This window comes from Ipomoea triloba, chromosome 6, assembly GCF_003576645.1.
Source record: "Ipomoea triloba cultivar NCNSP0323 chromosome 6, ASM357664v1".
Lineage (NCBI taxonomy): Eukaryota > Viridiplantae > Streptophyta > Magnoliopsida > Solanales > Convolvulaceae > Ipomoea > Ipomoea triloba.
In genome coordinates this window covers 24,574,174-24,582,381 of record NC_044921.1, presented here as the reverse complement: position 1 = coordinate 24,582,381, position 8,208 = coordinate 24,574,174, and positions in this window count along the sequence as shown.

Sequence of the window (8,208 nt, the reverse complement as noted above, 5' to 3'; positions counted from 1 at the left end):
TATATATATATATATATATATATATATATATATATATATATATATATATATATATATGGGGGTGGGGTGGGGGAGGTGGGCAACTGGGATGCCCTTAATGTGAGTCCGCCCTTGAGTGTGATTTACCTTTTCTGTATGATTTGTGGGCTATTTCAGAGGAGTTTAATTTACTGGTACTGTGGTACATATTTTATTTTTCTCATCACCTCAAAATTCTTTTATTTTTTTTAAATAGATTCTATTGTATTTTGAGGGCTTATCTCATCATTTACGGTGAACGTGTAACTTTAGATTTGATAGTTTAAGCACTTATACATTATAGCTATTAATAAAAATGTAATTCTTTTTTAATACTTGTCATCCAATCTTCTGTCTAGTAGTTTTTGACTACCAGTATATATACTTAATTTTAGTTTTTCAAAGACTAGAATATATGCAAATTTGATAGTGAAGAACATTATTGGTAGCATAAGCTATTTTAGGCAATAAATAGGGCAATAGAAATCTAGCCATCAAAACACCACCTTTGAAAAGCTCACAGACATCAACATGAGTCTTTGTGAAATGAAAATTAATAAGGTAGGTACAAATTAAAAGCTGCCGCACCCATAGATCTGCCTTGAATTGTTAACTTAATCAGATTCAGATGAAACCTTGGGACTGAGGTTTATGCGATCTATGAATCTGTACGTGTAGTTTTAAAAGGTGTGAGAATCTGTCCCTCTTCTTGGAACATGTTCATTATATATTCTCCAATTTCTTTCCCCTGTCAGACTTATATGTCACAGGCTGTAACTCACACCTTAACTTGCAACTAAATATGTTTTTCCCCCTTCTCAACTCCATTCAAAATTAGGTTTGAATTGAATGAGAATTATTGCATCATAAATCATGTATGATTGGCATTTTTTGGTAAAATAACATAAAGGGTTTTCCACAAATAGTGCATCTAAATAGTATGGATAACCCAATTAAGTTGGTCAGATGGTTAACTTGTTAACTAGAAGATTATAAGTCTAACTTATGTTGGTTTGACAAAAATAAAAAATAAAAACGAAATCGCGATGTAAAAATAAAAAATAAAAAATTAAAAAGTATAGGGAAAGGGTGAAACAGATGAGATCAGATATAATTAAATATATACAATGATAAAGCTAAAGTCCGAAACTTTACATTAGCTAAAAACTTTTGGAAAATACTTTCCCCTAAAACGACGCACTAAAGGTTTTGGCTCAAACGACCAAACCTTTGGCGTGGTTTGTCGTCAGATTAAATCCTCAAAAACCACTTAGCTTCTACATTTCTTCATTTTTGCATGGCTCATAGAGAGAGAGAAAGAGAGAGAGAGAGAGAGAGAGTTATGGCATGCATGCATGGAGATTTTACGTTAATGGTGGGGCCGGGATAATTAGAGCTGATGCATGGGGTGCAAAATTTGCGTTAAAGCGGCGAGTCTTTGTTGGAGGAGGAACGACTCGGACCGGAGCCGGTTGGTTTCTCTCTGAGCCAGTTGGCAGTGACGGGTAACGGAATACAGCTGGTTCTTTAGGTGCCGGTTTACGGTTCTATGCCGGTTCACCTGCTCGTACAGCTTCTCCAGATGCATTTTCTTTCGCAACCTGGACCGGCGGGCCGACTCGCGGTTCGAGATCATTCGCCGGATCTTTCTCTCCTCCGGCGAGTAAATGGAGCGAGGGGTCGCGAAGGTTTTGGAGGATGAGTATTGGGAGAGTTCTGGTTGGAATATGGAGGACAAGAATTCGTGGATTTCGGCGTCGGTGAACGGCGGCTCTTCCTGAACCGGAGGGAGTTCGAACTGAACCGGCTCTTCGCACATCATCTTCACCGGACTAATTGAAATTAAGTTATCTAATTTTTTCTAAGTGAACCGGAGGGAGATTAGAAGGGGAAAAGGGAAGAAGTGAGGTGAAGGAGACGGGTATATATGGAGGATAGAAGGTGGCATGTGGGATCCATTCAAGATTTAGCTTTGCAAAAATAAGCTTTTGCATTTCAAAATTTTTTAAAAAAATATAATAATAATAATAAAGTTAGCCACTCTCGTCATAAAAAAGTTTTTTTTTAGTAGTACGGACTCTATTACAATGTATTATCTGAGTTCAACCGGGTACCACTAGACCGCAAGTTATTGGCAAAAAAAATAAAAAAGTTTATTTTGTTAAGCAAAACCATATCAAAAACTTGCAGTAACTTTTTGAGGGCTTGCACTCAGTAAATCTCACTTTGTGATATGTATATTGTATCTTAATTTTACTGGAGAAAGAAAAAAAAGAAAGAAAAATGTGACTTACATTATTTTATTCTGATCAACTGAAACATGCTATATCCGTGTAGAGTAAAACTCTTATCAGGTATCCTAATTTTAATGGATGAAAGAAAAACAAGTGAATAGAAATGGGCCTCATTACTTTTGTTCTAACTTAATTAAAACATGGCATGTTAGTTGGGAGAAAAAAAAAATCAAAATACATATAATATAATATTACTCTTTTCTTAATTATGTCAATACTTTTATTTTTTGGAAATTCTTTTAAGCATTACTTTTATTAGGTTTGGCTCTCTCTCTCTATCGTGGTTGGTTCTCCTTTGCTGGTTGTATGAACCATGCAAAATCAAACGTATGTATTCGATCGAGTCCAAGGTATTATTATATAATGATAAGTCTATTGAATGTTAATTTTACTTTTTTACTTTCACTTTAATTGATATGGTATAATTTAATTCACTAAATTTACTTTAATTAGACCATATATAGCTGTGGTATCACTTATCTTAGCTTGAAGATTAGTTGATACAAGTATAGTATAGTAAAATTCAATTTTCTTTAAATAAAATGTGATGTAATTAATTGAAATCGAATGTATCTATCAAACTCAATCTAAAATTCACAGTATTAATAGAATTTTCTTAGTACAATTCTTTATTTAACCAAAAGAGATGGACTTTACGACTTATATATGTGAATGCTTAAATTTGAATTTTGTTAGACTCCAAAAAGTAAAATTATGTGAATGGATTGTGTCATTATATTTCACATGTTGTGCTTATATGACAAAATAAGATAAACCGATTATACCTTCACAAACGGTACCAATATTATTGGTGTTAATTTATCTAAATATCCTAACATAAATCGACAAGTTGCTCATAGATCATATTAATAATAAATGGATTATGCACTGAAAAAGAAATTCGAAGATCTCAATCATTCAAGATGACTTGAGAGCATAATTGCAATAACATTGGTAGGGTTATTAGGGGTTGAACATGTGTAATAAGGTACACTCTTCCATTATAATTGATTGCCTTGAGTATGACCAAAACTGTTTTTTTTTTTTTTTTTTTTTAGATGTAGTCGGTTGATAACTGCGTTTTTTTTAATAGTGTAATCGGTTGATAATTATTTTTAATTTTTTCTTATTGTGAAGTCACTTGTGAATGAAAGACTTGAATCATTGCCGATACTGACTTGATCTCGAATCTAAGACTTGATTGATTGATTCCTCCCTTACCAGTAATAATATTGTTCTCCTCATTCAAGATATATAAACAATGATAATCGTGCAGACACCCGGATATAATTGTCATACCATTTTTTCCTTTTTTTTTTTTTTAAATATATATATTATCTCCGAATTGAATTAAATTCTTTACCTAACCAAAAGAGACTTTCAACTGAATGCTTATAGGAATTATGTACCACTCTAAAAGGAGATACTTGTTACTTAAAATTGTACTATATTATCTTTTCTCTTTTATTAATTTTGATAAAGTAAAATATACAAATATATTCAAATTACAATTATAGTATTTTACCGTAAAGTATAAACTTCTAAACTTTATATATTCTAATTGAATATGCCTCATAGGTGGGGGATTTAATAAAATAATTAGTTATTTTCCAGAGGACAGATGGCCCCATGGGGATAAGAGGTTTGTTGTTGATGGGAAATGGCCTTTTTTTCCATTGGATACTTTAGATGGGGTCCTAGCTAGCGAAAAAGATTATTAGCATAACCTTAATGACTAAGAATAAGACCAACAAACACATATACAACAAATCATATTACTGCAATTACACAGGACAGTCAGAAATCATGTGGCATCAAACATGGGTATGAAGTTAAGGATAGCCAAAACTAGCAATTTTTTTGACCCCCATGTGGGGTGATCTATTTTCCTATATATTTAAACTTTTATCCTTCTCAAACTTTGCCATTGCCAATATTTCAAAGAAGAAAATAACTTCCCCAATAACTTTTGTTGTACAAAGCTTGGAGGAGCGAATCTAGCATTTTATCGTAGAAGCGTGAGGCTAACTACTCAAATATAACGAAATAAGCGTTTTAACCCTAATAATTTGTATCATGTTGTGCAGTTAAGGCTCCCTAGTTCTAGTAACATTTGTGCTAGATAGGACAATAAGAGTGACAAAACCGCACTCCCTCGTAAGTTTGACTGATCGTTTTGCCGCATAGCACGGGCACTAATTACGTTACTGGGCTCACTCATGAATTTTAAGGTGACTGTATTAAATTAACCCAAAATAAAGATATAAACCAATTCAAGAAAACAACATGTTAGATGACATAGACATTCTCAACAACTCATGTTGTACCCACAATTGCTCATATATATATATATATATATATATATACCTCTCCGAATCTCTATAGCATTAAGGACAAAATTAAAGCAGAAGTTGTCTTGGTATGTTGATTGCATATTTGCATGCATTATATTAGAGGCATCCAAAAGCTAAGCTACATGAACAACAAGAATCTATAGTTAATAAACCTACAAAAGAAACAAGTATATTCGGAAGTTGGTTATTTTAGTTGGTGTTCTCATTTCTCAGGTAGTTTTTATTCTTGGATGGCAGTTATTTAACTATTTCTTCTCCTTCTTTTTTCCCCTGAATTTCCTGCTTTTTCATGGCAGGCATAGTGGAGCATCACATGCATGAAGGTCAGTCACTAATAATTTTTCTTTTTTGATTTTTGCTCTTAGTTTTATATTGTGCAATGTGAAAGTAGGATCCATGTGATATGTACAAACAAAGTTTGTAAAAGCTTTTTTGTTATCTGAGATAGGGCAGATTAAATAGTGGGGAGGTGCAAAAGGACATTTATTAGGTTTTCCATTTTTGTTAATTTCTTCTCTGCAAAGCAAAATAATTTTTCTCCATTTGTGAAGCTTGCCAAATGTTTTTTGTATTGGCTCTCAACATTGGTTACTATAAATGTATTGAATCAACTTTGTTCGGGTCCAATTCTTAATTATCTGGTAAATTTACGTGTATGGTATATATTTATCTTACTATTTACAGGCCGTTTGGTTGGGAGGAGGGAATTAAGGGGGAAAAGAATTGTAATTCGGTGGAATTGTAATTCAATGAATAAGGTAGGAATTGAAATTACAGTGTTTGGTATGCAGGAATAGGAGTACAGGGAATTGAAAGGTAAGAAGCGACAGAATGACTAAAATGCCCTTATGTTGTAGTAGGAGTAGTAGTAGTAGTAATAATAATAATAATAATAATAATAATTCTTTCAATAATAATAATAATAATAATAATAATAATTCTTTCAATAATAATAATAATAATAATAATACGAATAAGAATAATAATTCTTTCAATAATAATAATAATAATAATAAGTATAATAACAATACTTCTTTTAATAATAATAATAATAATAATAATAATAATTTCAAAAATTTAAGAAAAGAAAAAAAGAAAAAGACAAAGGATTGAGAGGAGGGACAAAATGGTCTTTACACCAATATAAATGCCCCTCCTCTCCACCGAATTACAATTCATGGGGGTACCCCCATGAATTGTAATTCACCAATTGGAGGGAATTGCAATTCCGCGGAATTGCAATTCCCTTCAACCAAACACCGTAGTTGTCAAATTCATTGAATTGTAATTCAATGAATTACAACTCCCCCCAAATTACACCCAACCAAACACCCCCTTATGTGTGTATAATAATGCCACGATTGATATGATTTGCCATAAATTTTGTTATTGAACAACATAATAAGAAGCTTGAATCTAATATTAAATGAGAAAGAATTAAAATAACAACTATAATAACTTCTAAAGCATATATGCACCATACCCTCACCACTAGTTGTCTGATTAAAAACTTATTATAAATTAAAGGCTCTTTATGTGTATAGGTAATAGGTAATGTAAAATGAACCCCAACAACAAATTTGGCCACCACAGCTAGGGGATAGGTACCATACCAACTAAAGTATCAATTGTCATGATCCAGCACTAACAGCGTAACCACCGACCAGGGACACCTACCCTTGGTGACACTCCAAATCCCATATCAGATCACCTAGTACATACATGTTGCCATAATATTTGGACTGTATTGCCGCAACTCGATGGCGTGCACTTACTGAATAAATCCAACTCTTTTGTAATACCTTGTAAATCACACAAAAAAAAGGGTAAATTGTGCGACGAGCTAAACCAGGAGGGTATTGATCTGACAAGGTAGTGTGGGAGCAATCTCTCAAAATAAGAGAGTCTCCTTGTGCGCAGTGAGCACAAATCAAATTAACTTCTGTTCATCAGTTAAGTCACCATGATTTACTCTCCACAAACTATCGAGCTGGGGTGTGAGGCGCTTGAGGTGAGCGATTCTACCTTCTATCATAAAAAGATATTAAGAAGAATGACTTTTAGATACAAAAATCGTACTACACTTACTCAAGTGTTCCGTTCGAGCCGTCAAGAACCCAGTTTTAATAATTATTTGCCGGACTAACTGATGAACTGCAATCTTTCTTCTTTGATTTAGGAGCACATGCATGGATTGACTACTCATATAATGGCAAGTACCTTGCTGCCAAAAGGACTTTGTCCCTGCCTCAATTGGGATTTGATTTCACATTGACATTTACTATGTCTATTTTCAAATTTTACTTTTTCATTTGTACTGATATAACAAATAATGATAGTCTATTTTCATTCTATTAGTCACCAACAAAGTGTTTACATTAAGAATTTGAGAATAAGGTTAGAAGTTGAGAGTAAAAAATAATAGTATACAGTATTTTTCTGGTATATATTAAACAAAAGTAACAAAACCGTCTTCATTGCCCACCGGGCTTATAGTTTCTCTCTCAATTATTAATAGGGTTTTGGGAGAGTTGTCCGGCCTCTTAATGAAATAAGATGGAAGCTGAATAATTAAATTAGTATAATCTCACGGAAAGCCAATATCAAAATAATATTTAAAAAATATATAAAATAACATAAATTAGTAGGGCAATAGTTATACCATGGACCCATCACAATTTACGTATTGAATGTTCGCAAATCAAATTGTGAACATTCAATATGTAAATTGTGAACATTCAGTATATATATTATTTATTTTCAACCCAGATCTATAGAATAATTTGTCTTAGTCGGGCTAGCTAGCTTCCTGTAAAATTTAGTAGTCGAGTTAAGAATTTGATTAAAGGTTAAATAATTTTCTATAAAATTCTAATGTGAATCAAGAAAGATAGCTGAGGATTTCAAGCGCTAATTTGACCGTAGAGTATAGAGCAAAAGCCCAAATGCATAATATCATTATTTTTTTTTTTTGGATGTACGCAAGGGAATACATAATATCATTATAGTCGAGAACTAAATCTAATAAAATTAAACTCCGCCCTCTTTTTATGTTTCAGCTTATTTAATGAGGGTTAGATTAAGTTAATTGTTATACAAATTTTTATACTAATTAATTTAGTATTAGGGAATAAAATTTATATATTTACAAATTACATGAAAAGTTATATTAGATACAAAAATTAAACTAAATTAAAAGAAATTTTAGAATTTTTTAAAGAAAAGAAGCAAATACAAAAATGTATGTTCTCTAGGTAAGATTTCATAATTTAATTTCTAAATTTTTCATAATAAATAAATAAAAATACAATTAAAAATATTCCAGGAACAAACTCATCCCATTATCAGAAAATAGAAAAACCTTTACAACTGTTTATGAGAGGCCCAAAATCTATTCTCTCTCTCTCCTTTTTTATTTTATTTATTTATTTTTGGCGTAGGGCAACTAAACACTCTTACGCACCCATACAATAGTTAACCATCTAATCCTATAATTGCATTAACAATCTACTTATCAATTACGGAGTTTGGTATATCCCAAA